Below are 14,462 nucleotides of genomic sequence, written 5' to 3'. Positions count from 1 at the left end.
AAAGTCCCTCCTTCTCTATTCTATCTCTGAAGGCTGCAGGAAAGACCCTGTTGACTTTTTTTCTCAAGCAGTCTTGCCTAGGAACTGGAAAGAGAGCCCAAAGGAAGAAGGTGGCTGGTGAAGCTGCCAGGCAGCTTTGTGCTCCAGAAGCCTTGGGTCTTGGCTTTGACTCTTGTGCTCCCTGCCCCTTGGCATGTGAGCTCTGAGGACTGGTGATGCATGCATTCAGGGCCTTAGTCTCCTCTGGGGTGAGTCCATGTTAGTAAGTGAAAAGACACCATGACAGGAAAATCTGCAGAATGTCAAGAATGATCATAAGGCTTTCAAGATACTGCCTTTAATCATTATTTACTGCTAGGCAAGAATTTTATACTTCTCTTTCACTCTTGTTCTTACTGCAGTTAGGAAATCTATCTTTAAAAATCAGTTTTAATAGGTGGCCTGAATGACAACATTTATATGCCTAGCCTAAGCCTTAGATACCCTAGTTCCTAATTCCTGAGGTAACTAAGACATAAATAAATCTGGTACCCAAGGCTACAACTTCTGCTCCTGACTAATGCATTTTTAATTGTTATTATATAAAAGCTTGTATTGCAAATATGAGACTTAATCATATGCATAACCACTTTTTAACATCTAAGAAGCTGTGTTTCCACTGGAGGTAACAATGGAATCTTAGTTTTCGAAGCTTCAAACTTGCAATTATTCTCTGGAAAGGCCTTCATTCTTCAGTTCATTAGGTAATGACACATGATGTTTTCTGCCATTCTTATTTACTAAACATAGTACAGGATTGACCTCTGTTTTATCAATTATCTCAAGATTAGTTGTATTTAAAGATGTTTTAAAATACATTTACTAAAGTATACTAATGAGCCTATAATATTATGGATACAGAGCAAATGACATATAGCTTAGTAAAATGGAAGTAATTTAAAATGAACTGCTAAGAAAACTTCATTAGTTTAAGATTCATAACCTTTATTTTAAATATGTTACATTAAAATATAATATCTGCTGTAAAAATCATCTAGTTTGAGCATCTGTCTTCATAAGAAGTTTAAATGATAGTTTCAAGATAATGAGTTTTGCTGAATTACTGAATGTATTAAGATGCTCTTGAGGTATTTTTATCCATTAGTAATGCCAGGCAAATATTAATATTTTGATACAGCCTCTGGTATAATGAATATGTCTTGTAATATTAACACTAGAAGTTTGCTCTATAAAAGTTTGCTGTATATAAAGTTTCAGTGTAATTTTGACCAGAAAGTTGAAGGGCATTATTTCAGCAAGTTTCACCAAGAAAGTTGAGTACTGGTAAAATGAATTTCATTACTGGGCGCCAGACTCCTTTAATGAGATGGCAGGCTTTGGGAGGCTTCATGTGAGTTCTAAATGTTCTGGACAAGGCTTGCCAATTTGCTTTGCTGAAGGCACAGAGTGCCCCCAACAAAAGGGGCTTCTCCAGTTGCAGTTTTCTGAGTTAATGTATTCCAGGTTGAATTATCTCACCCATTGATTGCTGCCCTGGGAATTTCAGTGTTCATACAAACTAACAAACGTCCACCAGATAAGCACCAGCAATGCCCAGCTGGCTCTTTGTCCCCCATGGGAAATTTTCTCAGTTAGAGCAGGGTAATTGTTTAGTGCAGCTGCTACTGTTTCAAGGGTGCCAGCTCATCTGAGCCAACTGTATGCACACAGCCCATGACTCATGAGGCTGAGAAAGTACACACTGCTGGTGGGTGGGAGGGGGCCTTCAAGGACTCCATGTTAAATTTGCCCTCTTCTTTGTCAACTATTTGGGGGATAATACATAGTGAAAGGCAGTTATTTAAGGGGTAAAAATATCCTTTATCATGACAATCAGCTATAGACGGGCATAATAACCTCATCTTTACCAAAAAGCATTCACTGTATGTATCTGAACAGTCAGTTGGCTGTACTGTATGTGCTATAATAACAACTATATTGTAAGATTTGTGGTTTCTTATATACACCCAAATATGGAGCTGGCATAATATCCGGAGCAAGGGACAATTTGGGTGGAGACGGGGAAGGCAAGCACTGTTCTCTGGCTTCATGCCGTGCTATTTGGCATAGGGTTCAATATCAGATCTTCCAAAATTATTCTAGAAATACCCAAAATATATTTTGTGAGACAACCGATTATTATTGTGAGACAACTTGAATTTATTCGGGCTTTACTGTCAATTAGACATGGTAATATTTTCCTGGAAAAATTCTTTTAAGTAATACTCTGTACATAAATGGCATCTTTAAACAGTGTCATTCGCCACATGTATACCACATGTCTCCAGGGGCCTTGTAGTATATATAATAATAAAGTAAGAGTTCTTGATAAATTAGTTATCTATTGTTCAGTGACAAATTAACCTAAATCTTAGTGTCTGAAAACAGCAAGCATTTGTTACCCCACAGTTTTTGTGGATCGAGAATTGAAGAGAAGCTTAGCTAGCTGTTCTCACTCCAGGTCTTCCACAAGGCTGGAAGAAGGTGAGCTCACTCTTCCAGGCTCACTTATGTGAGCCTTCCAGCAAGCCTGGTTTCCTCCAGAGCAAACCGTGGCAGCTGGTTTCCTCCAGAGCAACAGTCTAAGAGTGTGAGAGTGCACACAGACCGAAGCCACAGCCTTTTTGTAACTTAAGGTAGTAATGAGATCTTTTCACCTCTGACACATTGTATCCATCTGAAGCAACTCAGTAAGTCCAGCCTACACTCAAGAGGAAGGGATTACATAAAGACATGAATACCAAGGCAGAAATCTTAATTCAAGGCATCAGCCTTTCTCTCTGGAATTATAACAGCTACCTCTAATTAGTTTCAGAACCTCCAATTTTGATCTACTCCAGTGAAACTATTTTTGCTATGACAAAGTGGTCTTTAAAAACTGCTAATCTGATCATGTCATTTAACTGGTAACTGTACTCAAGAGAATGTCTAATCTTATTATGACCCTTTATATACAGTGCATAAGGACAGTATTAAGTGATATTTAAAGTCTTAGGCGCTAAAGCCAAGTTGCCTGGCTTCTAATCCTGGTTCTGCCGTGTATCACTTTTATGCCCCTGGGAAAGTTTGCTAACCTCATGGGACTTTAATTTCTTCATTGAAACCTGAAATGGTAATAAGAGCTACTTTATAGGATTATTGTGAAAATTCAGTGAGATAATTCTCATGCAGCTCTTGGCACAGTGTCTAGGACATAGAACGACCTTAAGAAGGGTAGGTTGTTATTATAATTCCCCATTTTATCTGAGCCATTTCACACCATATTGTGCAACCACAGCAACCTACAGTGCTGAGTCAATTTTGACCTCTTACAAAGCTGTCTTTATCTGAAGAACTTCCATTTATTCATAAAAACTCAATTCAGAGAGTTAAGTTTTCCTACAGAAAGACTTTATACACACACAAAGGCACACACTTATACATACAATTTTGGACTAAGAGGTTTTCTCTGTACTCCCTCAGCTCCTATGTGTAACCCTATCATGGTGCTGATCACACTGTATTGCCATTTGTTATTTCTCTATGGTCCCTATTAGAATATAACCTCTTCTAAGGAGTCTTTTATTTCTGTATCCACAGGGCCTAGCCCAGTGCCTGACATATAATAAATGTGTCCTTAATGAATGTGGGCAGAATGATCTAATAAATAAATGATTTGGGAGACTTTTGATGCAGTCTCCTTCATTTCTTGATCCTATTTCTGACACTCACTTACTCATTCCTTCACCGCAGGTCCTGATTGCATAAGGATGTTTCAACTATTGCTTTGAAGAGAAAGCTGCCCAAACAAGTTGTTTAGATCAAAGAACATGTTTCTCCTCATATGCATTTCTAAAGACACAAATTAAATTAAGGTCAATATTTCTTTCCCTGATTTTCTGTTATTTGGGCTGTTTCTCTTTGACTGCTCTCAAACACATGCATACATACACAAGCACAAGCATACATACACATAAATGTACACATATACAAACATGCAAATATATACACAGGAGACCAAGTGCATTGGAGTCACTTTAAATGCTTGTTACAATTCAGATTCCTGGGCTTCACCTAGTCTCAGAGGGGAAAAAGCAGGAAATCTACCTTTTGATAAGCTTCCTAGGTAGTCCTTATGCATAAATAGGCTTGAGGACCATAGCTCTCATCCCACCAAACTTTGACAGTGGAATGTACTCTTCTGAAAAGCATATTATTTCCAACTGAAAACAAAAAAACACATATCCTTTAAGATTCACTCAACTAGCACCCTTGTCAAAGATCCCTAGATGTCCCACAGCAGTCAGTTCCTCCTGCTTGCCTGGCCCTTGTTGTATGGTGAATATTATTGGTTTGCATGTAAACTACCCAGGTCAGCCCAAGAGCATTTTGACCCTGTACCAGAAGTACTGCCAGAGATGTCCCTGAACTAGTTCAAAACCATAGTTGTTCAATTGGTGTTTACTGAAGTGTTAGCTATGGTACTAAAATATGATTTTGCTCTCAAATGTGTTGGTTTATACGAATTGACAAGACTTTACTTTTTATTATAGCATAAAATTTCATAACAGTGTTTAACTATCACATGCCACCTTAACTTTTCAAATACACTATAACAAAGAATGAAGGCAAAGCACAGTTGCTCACACATATAATCCCACAACTTTGGGAGGCTAAAGCAGGAGAATTGTTTGAGACCAGCCTGTGTGCAACATAGCAAGACTCCTGCCTCTACAAAATAAAAATTAAAAATTAAGCAGATGGCGTGGTATGCACCTGTAGTCCTAGCTCCTTGGGAAGCTGAGGAGGGAGGGTCACTTGAGCCTGGGAGTTCAAGGTTACAGTAAATTGTGATCGTGCCACTGCACTCCAGCCTGGTCAACAGAGCAAGTTCCTCTCAAAAAAAAGGAAAGAGGCTAGGTGCGGTGGCTCAAGCCTGTAATCCCAGCACTTTGAGAGGCCGAGGCGGGCACATCATGAGGTCAAGAGATTGAGACCATCCTGGCTAACACGATGAAACCCTGTCTCTACCAAAAATACAAAAAATTAGTCAGGCGTGGTGGCATGCACCTGTAGTCCCAGCTACTCGGAGGCCAGAGGCAGGAGAATCGCTTGAACCTGGGAGGTGGAGATTGCAGTGAGCCGAGATCACACCACTGCACTCCAGCCTGGGCAACAGAGCGAGGCTCTGTCTCAGAAAAAAAAAAAAAAAAAAAAAAGAAGGAAAAGAATAAATAGCTTGCCCAAGATATAGAAACAGTAAAAGAAAACTAAATTATTCTGCCAAGATATTTTGTTGATAATCTTGCATAATTTGAGGTAACATCATGGAAATTAGACCATATGCAAATTTCATTTGTGTTTTCTTGTTAACTTTATATTCTTTAGTATGAAGACGTAAGGTCAGATTGTATTGAGATTTTTATTTAGATCTTGGTATCTCAATTATTTTAATGTTTTGAGAATGCTGCAGAGTTTTTCTTCTCTGATTGGAACTTTGAGAGTGTCAGATGCCCAGTAATCAGACTCCTCCATATTAACATAAACAGAAGCCAAATACATAAAAGTGGAGCCACTGCTGAACCCACCAGTGCCAGGATGACTACTCCCAGATGGAGAGGGGGGCATCAAAAAAACCTGAACACTCTGACGAAGTCAGTTCTATGGTCCAAATGTTTGCATCTCTTCTACATTCCTATGATGAGCCCTACATCCCAGTGTGATGTTATTAAGAAATACAGCCTGTGGGAGGTGATTAGGTCATGGGGGTAAGAGTCTTCATGAACAATATTAATGCCTTGCCCCTTCCACCACCTGAGGATACAACAAGAAGGTGCCATCTGTGAGTCAGAAATCAGGTCCTCACCAGATACAGAATCAGCTGTTGCCTTGATCTTGGACTTCTCAGATTCCACAACCATGAGAAATAAATTCCCATGGTTTATAAGCAATCCAGTCTAGGGCGTTTTGTTATAGCAGCCCAAAAGGACTAAGCCCCCAACACATAAATGTAAGATTTTGCCAGCTGATTGAGCATTGTCTTAGTCTGTTTGTGTTGCTATAAAGGAATGTCTGAGCATAGTTAATTTATAAAGTATAAAGGTTTACCTGCTTCACAGTTTACAGGCTGTGTAAGAAGCATGGTGCCAGCACTTGCTTCTCAAGGGTGTTCAGGCTGCTTCCACTCATGGTGGAAGGCAAAAGAGAGCCAATTTGTGCAGACTACAATGCAAGAGAGGAGGCAGGAGAGAAAGGAGGGAAGTGCCAGCTTCTTGAACAACCAGCCCTCAGGGAACTAATAGAACAATAACTCACTCATTTCTGTGAGGCAGTGTAAGGCCGTTCATGAGGGATCTACCCCATGACCCAAACACCTCCTATTAGGTTTCAGCTCCAATGTTGGGGATCAAATTTCAACAAGCAATTTGGAGGATCATATATCCAAACTATAGCAAGCATGGTGAATTACATTTAGAACTCAGTTGACATATTGATTTCACAGTCTTAGGTGAAAGAATCACTTCACCTTCTCAGTGACAAGATAACTTCTGCTGACAACTCTTTCCTAAAGACAAGCAATTCGCACAGCTTTCTAAGCTTCAGACAGTGTGAAATCCTTCAGGCTGTATGGTTTTTCTTTTAATATCTTGTGAATTCCCAGAACAAAGCCTCCCACTGTCGTAGGAAAGAACTAAAATCCATCCTGAAGTAAAACAGAATTATTTGGAAATGACATGCTGGTTATAGCAATCCACTCATTCCCTCAAGAACAGATGTAAGCAAAGGTTGACTACATTGATGCCTCTCTTCATTTGTAAGTGAGCCTTTCTCTTATAATCATTTCCTTCTCTATTTTACATTTAATACATGTGAATCACCTCTCTTCATTTCACATCTTATTTTTAAAGTTAGTGTCCAGTTAAATTATTCTTAAATTTACTGACAATTAGATAATTTTGAATATTTTAGCTGAGTGGCAGTCACTTAAAGCCCATTACCTGTCCTCAAATGAAATAAGCAACCAAACAAGTTACCAGTGAAGTAACACTACACAAAACGGCAGCCTCAGGTGGCACTCATTTGACTCAAGGAATCATCATTCTGCATCTATGGCAAATACAACAAATCACAGAAATGTGTTTCTGGTACCTGATATGGTTTGGTTGTGTTCCCATCCAAATCTCATCTTGAATTGTTGTTCCCATAATCCCTACATGGTTAACCTCATGCTGTCCTCATGATAGTGGGTGAGTTCTCATGAAATCTGATGGTTTTATAAGGGACTTTTCCCCCTTTGATTGGCACTTCTCTGTCCTGCCGCCATGTGTAGAAGGGCATGTTTGCTTCCCCTTACACCCTGATTGTACGTTTTCTGAGGCCTCCCTAGCTGTATAGAACTGTGAGTGAATTAAACCTCTTCTCTTTATAAATTACCCTGTCTTGGGCAGTTATTTATAGCAGCATGAGAATGAACTAATACAGTACCTTTTAAGATTTCTTTCATAATACAATAGTGTCAGGCAAGAGTTCCCTAGCATATTTAATATATAGTGTCTCTCGTGCCATTTTTAGACTCTAGCTAGCATAGCATACTAGTATAAATATGTGTATTAAGTTTATATATTTATTTGCAACACAGTTATAAATCTTATATCCTGCCACTGTTTATAGTGGCAAGGAAGTAGATGCAGTCAATTAAACAAATAGAGATAAGGCGATACACAGATGAGATGTTAACTCTGATTACATGCAATATTGGGTAAATTCTGATTATCTTCACTGGTCGAGTTTAGTCCAAAGCAACATCCTATAAAATGGAATATTGATGATGGAATTGAAAAGTAATTAATGGTAGGCAGTCTGTCATTTGGGAAAATAGATGCCTCCTTTGGAGCCATAGCTGCTTAAAAATTCATAGAGAAAAAATAAAAATTGGATAAGGGAATGCCTGACTGCACAACAGAATGCACATTTACATGACACTTAGTGGATTTTTTATAAATGCATTATATTTATGTGCACAGTTAACTACAGTCAGATTCTGCTTATAACCTCAACAAGAGTACAATGCACACCATTACTCAGCATGACTCACTGAATTGTCCCTATACAAAACAATATCCTTGTAACCAAAGTGATTGATGTGAGGCAGCTTTCACTCTAGCACAGTTAAATTAAACACAAAAGACACTCAGGTAGAAATTTTGTATGCAGAAACCTGCCATTATTAAGTCCTGTACTGCTACAGCAATTGCCTGTCTAATTCGTGTATAGGACACATGAATGCTTTTAAAAATACATTTCTATATTGGAAATCTGAATAAAATTTAAACTATTTTAATAGGAAATTTTCTTTGATCATAGAGCTTGCATTTAATGTCACCAACGCAATGATTACTCTTGACTAGTGGAATAAGTTATGACATAAATAGTGCAGTAACAATTGGAATCTTGGAGTATATGAAGGCTGAAAGGGATATTAGAGATTGTTTAGCTCAACCCAGTTAGTTTCTACTTGAGATAATTTGTTTCACAGTTCTTCCATATGCTGGTCTCAGAGCAGTGCTTCCTGGTGACACACATAATACTGTCCACAACAAAATGATAGAGATGAAACAATATAATAAGGTCTTGGTAAAGCTGAATTTGCTTACTTAAAATTATTGCTTTTTATTCCTAGACGTTCCCCTTTCTGATGTTTTATCTCCATAATCTTTTATGAAAAGATCATGGTAGAGAAAAATAGTTGCATTTCCTAACATTCATAATTGGTTAAGTAAAAAGTTGGCAACCCTATAATATGTCTTATTTCTTTTTTAATTTTATAAAACTTTGAAATCCAAGGTTGAGGAACCACGATTTTAGACGCCAATATAGAACAGAGCCCATTGATTTATCTGTGTATGAGAAGTTTAAACACATTTATCAGTAGGGCAAAATTAGTAAGGAAGACTATTTATGAAATGAGTTATGTTAAAAGACATTGCTTCTGTTTACCATGTAAAGTTTGATGAATGGTCACAAAGGGAGTAATACATGCCTTTTGTTATTCATATGTGTCTGACAAGAAAGTAAATGCAGCAGTTTTAGTTGTATTTAAAAAAAAACTGTCATATTTTATCTAGCAGTAAGATGTAAAATGCTGTAAGAATAAAGAAATCAAGGAGCCTGGAGCATGGATATAGTTATGTTATTACACAATCATTAGGCTAGAGGTTAGAAAGAAAGTGATAGTTGCCACCAGGAGGCATAAACTGTCTTGATTTCTATTTGTTCTTTGTAACTTGTATAATACTTTTTGTTTCAGTTAAATATCAGATTCATGCCTCCCCCTAGGAGACATGGATAGACATAAAAAATCTTTGTAGTTTTTAATCTAAAAATGTCAAAGCTAAAAAAATTTCTCATGAGATATATAGTATAATATCAGCCAAAAAGGAATTCAGGAACATTTAGAATCAAGAGAAATTACCTCCTAGGAAGTTATCCCTGTGAGATGATGCACAAAAACAGGAAGCTAATGAATCTCTGGTACAAAATTATGCTTCTACATCAAGTCTCTTAAATAAGCAAGAATGCCATATTTATTTCTTTTTATTTATTTCAGATGATTCATGTACCCCTTGGTTTAAAATTACTTATAAGATTAGCTACTAAAAGACTTTGGTTGATAGTTGCTTAACAAAAGGAGGAAGTTATATCATTAGTACTTGTGGCCAACATTTAGATATAGCTCTTTCTTGACTATGATAGAATCAGTTTCAGACTTTATTTTAAGATTCATAATGGCTTTCAGTAGAATGCATGATTTGTTTTCTCCCTTGGAGAAATATACTATAATTAAAATATAATATTTTTCAAATTGTTTCTGTACAGGTTTGTTTGGTAACGTTTTAAAAAGGGGAATGCTTTTTTATTTTAACTTTTTTGTTACAGTTGTTTGGGTTTTTTTTTATTATTTGAACGTGGAAGAGAGATTCTTAGTAATCAATTTGCCTACAATATTAGGGAGTACTGCATTTCTGAGTCCTAGAAAGATGTTTTTCAAAGGATCTTTTAAATTTAAAACAATAGAAATTAATTTTTCAAATAACCCACTTCATCCTCCTTACATGTTTTTGACCATGTGGGTCACATTTTAGCCATCTAGTGAAAAAAAAAAAAAAAAACTATATTGACTATTTACTATATGGGCAGCAATGCATGTGGGGTGGTTTAAAGTACAGAAAATATGTTAAATGTGGTTAAGGCCATCAGGGAGTTTAGAATCTAGTAAACAACTCTACAACTTAATTTAGAATTCCTCTTTTCATACAGATGAAACAATAAAGCAGAAGTCTGACTTCTGTTAAAACTTTTTTATTGTGGAAGGAAAAAAAAATGGAAGAAAGGGAGGGAAGAAAGGAGGAAAAGGAGAGAGGAAAGGAGAAAAAAAATAAATGATTTAACACCTGACTGTGTGGAAGACAGCTTGTTTTACTTCTTATGGCTCTGTGGAATTGGCCTATAGCTATTGTGGCACTTTCTATTCCTTGCGCTTCTGAGTCCCTAATGAAGCTTGTCAGATCTCCAAAAAGAACAAGTCCAGAAGGCAAATGACAGCCTTCCAAGAACCTGTTACTAAAGTGAATGACTTGAGTAGATTCCTGTGGTTAAAGTCAGGTTTTACAGACTCTTAATTGATTTAACCATCAGACCTGGCCCGACCAAGTAAGAGTCATCAACTACTAATTTGATGGAGATACCACATTTGCTAAGACTACTTAGTACTGAATTTACTCAGTCTCTGATAGGAAAATTTAGCAGGAATGAGAAACTAGTATTCCTTTTGTTTAAATTTAATTTTATTTTAAAGTCACAAATAATAATTATATATATTTATGGAATACAGTGTGATGTTTTTAAATATGTAAACATTGTGGAATGACCAAATCAGGCTAATTAACATATTCATCACCTAGCCAAGCTATTAAAAAGCAAAACACAGGCCTGAGAATTTACAAACCATACACCTTGCAAATACTCAGAAAACCCCTGTCAATGAAGAATCATCTAACTGTGCTTCATGCAAGTTGCCATCCTTGACTTTATTGTGACCATTGTGACTTTAAATACATTCCCTGCTAGTGCCACCTGCATTGCTTTATATTTTATTTTCTATTTCCTAATCTTACTCTTTTGACTCTCTCTCTTGCTCTCTCTCTCTCTCTTGCTGTCACTCTCCTGATGATTCTAAATGTGTTTGTGATCATACACAAGCATTCAGAGATCCATAGAAATCCAAGTCGTAAGTCAGGGTTTTTAACTTCTTGTAGGTGATAGATGACTGAAAATTCAATAAAGGACAATAACACATATTCCTTTGGAAATAAACAGCAACCAAACACTTTAAATTACTTTAAATAATTTGTGGAGTTCAAGTCCACCAATACACCCCAGGACAATACACCATGGTCGAGTATTATGTGCTTGCTCACATACATACACACACCTTTATTTTTCCTCATTATCCTAGAATTCCCATGGGTGGTGTTTCTGATTTCTTTCCTTAACACACATTAATCCTTGACCTGTAAATGGTGCAAACATAGTAAGATCATACTAATTCAGTGCAATTGTTTAAACAATGTGAGTTAAGAAAAATAAAATAATTGTAGAATCTCAGAGATCTCCTATATGAATCTTATTTTGCCACACACATCATTTCTATAGGACCCCTGGAAAGTATACTCAAATTTTAAAACTGACAGAGACTCCATAAATACTGACTTTATTTTAAAGAAATACTGTTTCATCACTTGCTGGGAAATAGAGAAAGTCATGCAATCTCTGTCCTCCAATCACCCATCAGATGTACCATTTCCTTTATGATAGGTATTCCAACCAGACCAATTAAATGTTCCCTAGTTCCAGGATCGTTGCTTTTATGAGGACATATGCTTAAATGGGGTCCTTTGAAAGTGTTTGAGGGCTTTTAAAAAATACTTGGTTTCCTAAAATACCACTTTGCATGGGCCCCAAAACCAATCGATATAACTGAGATGTACACAAACAATGAAACATTGTTATCTTACTAGCAAACACACATGGCCAACTGGCCTAACCATCTGCCTTTTGCATTATCTATCTTTGCATAATTGGCTAGCTCCAAGGTCACCCCAGAGAGCTGGGTTCATTCAATAACTATAATTAGCATTGAATGTTATTTGTAATTTAATTTCGAGCTATTCTTGTTAAATATCCCTAAGACTTGATTATCATGATAGTAATAATCACTTATTGGGTATTTATGGTAAGATAGGGACTATACATGGAACTTTATGCATTTGTTATCTTACATAGTTTACAGTTGCCTATGAATTGGGTATTGTTGTCCTCATTTTGCTAGTAAGAAAATTGACACTCAGGGAGATTTTTAAATGGCCAAGTCAGAGCTGGGATATCTAACAGGGCCCAGAGCCTGTTATATATCCCAGAGCCTGGTTTTCAGAGCCTGATTTCTTCAGTAATATTTGACATATTCTGAATTTCTAATTTTTGTACATTGTCTTCGTTTTTATTTTGTTGATGCCCATCCATGGCTATCTAACATTGCTGTTTTGTTCCTTCCTATGTTCTTCACATTTGTGTCCATCCAAACAAGCTGCATTTAGGCTCTGGAAAAAAAGGTAGTTCTACATAATTCTCTATTCTCCATTTGCCACAAGTGATGAAGACTTTATTAAAAGCATTTTGAAAATATCCACACATACCTTTTAAAATATTTTCTTTTTCTCCTGGAAATAGTATGTATACTAGGAAAACAGAGGCTTTATCCCCACAAAGAAATGAGTTACATACGGGTAGGCTGTTGTTTAAGGACACAGGCTATATAGAACCAAACCACCTTGGAAAGTTAGCTAACCTGTTTTCACATCTGTAAAGTGAAAGAAACAATAGCACTGCATTATTTTCCTAGGGCTTCCGTAACAAACTACCATGAACTAGGTGGCTTAAAACAAAATATTTCATCTCTAGCAGTTCTAGAGGATAAAAATTCAACGTCAAGGTGTCAGCAGAGCCATACTGTCTCTCTGAAGGTTCTAGGGGAGAATGTGTTTTATGACGGTCTCTGAGCTTCTGATGTTGTTAGAAATCTTGGTGTTCTTTGGTTTGTGGACACATCACTCCAATTTCTGCTTCCAGCATCACAAAGCATTCTTCCTGCGTTTCTGTCTCTGTATTTCTTCTCTTCTAAAAGAGAAGGCATTGATGAACTAAGCTGGAATTCTAATTCCATCCTCTATATAAAAAAAAGTCATCATCCTTATTTTTTTTTAAAGCAAGGACTAAAGTGTCATCCATCCTCAATGTTTTTATTTAAAGGTAGAACTAAAGTAAGCTGACATAAGGCACCATACGGCAGCTCAGCATCTTCCTAGACATCAGTGGTGGCTGCTGCAGAGTGAGTTTGGTCTTTTTCTCTCAAAGGAAGGAGGTGTTGGAGAAAGCATGTCATTCCCCACAGAAGCATCCCTTCCATTCCCCTTTGGTTTAGTGGCAATGATTCTGAGGACACCCACCTAGGCAAAAGTAACCTGGCTGAGCAAAGTGTGCCTTAGTGTATCTGTTTCTTTGCTTTTTTTTTTTTTTTTTTTTTAGACAATGTCTTACTCTGTCACCCAGGCTGCAGTGCTGTGGCATGCCATCTCAGCTCACTGCAACCTCCACCTCCTGGGTTCAAGCAATTCTCTTGCCTCAGCCTTCCAAGTAGCTGGTACTACAGGCATGCGCCACCGTGCCCAGCTAATTTTTGTATTTTTAGTAGAGACGGGGTTTCACCATATTGGCCAGGATGGTCTCAATCTCTTGACCTTAATCTGCCCGCCTCAGCCTCCCAAAGTGCTAGGATTACAGGAGTGAGCCACTGCGCCCGGCCTCTTTGCGTTTCTTTACTGCTGTTCACCCCACCCTTCCTTGCAAAGGCCACCAAACCAACCTGTGATCTGGTTCACATGATTTTGCAGGATACAGATGTGGCTTTATTGGTCTTTTACGCATTGATAATGCTATTCATTGTTAACATCAGTTCTTAATTTGGTGACCCAGCTTTCCTACATTTGGAGGTTCCACTGTCCCATTAGACTTAAAGACCTAAGTCCTTGGAAGCTTCTGACTTCATGAGGTAGAAGGAAGAAGGGAAAGCAAGAAAAGATCCACCTGCTTTTCATAAACTTTGGTCAAGATGTGCTACTAATCAGACCCGTGGCCATACCTGATTGCCAGTGAAGCTGGGAACTGTAGTTCTCCACGAGACAGACACGTTCTAGCAATAACTCTACTTTAGGGATGGAGAACAACAAATTCTGGTGCACAATAGCTGTCTATATCATAATCTTTTCTCTTGTGAATTTCCTATACTTCCATTTGCATAGCCTCTTTTTTTTTTTTTTTTTTTTTTTTTT

The 14,462-nt window shown here is 37.4% G+C and overlaps 1 protein-coding gene across 2 annotated transcripts in view; it reads left to right on the top strand.

The window, feature by feature from the left end:
* Positions 1–14,462, top strand: part of KCNH7 (potassium voltage-gated channel subfamily H member 7) — a 475,179-nt gene that overhangs the window by 369,553 nt on the left and 91,164 nt on the right. The window lies entirely within an intron of this gene.

This window comes from Piliocolobus tephrosceles, chromosome 11, assembly GCF_002776525.5.
Source record: "Piliocolobus tephrosceles isolate RC106 chromosome 11, ASM277652v3, whole genome shotgun sequence".
Taxonomy (NCBI): domain Eukaryota; kingdom Metazoa; phylum Chordata; class Mammalia; order Primates; family Cercopithecidae; genus Piliocolobus; species Piliocolobus tephrosceles.
This window is presented reverse-complemented; position numbering and strand designations above follow the sequence as displayed.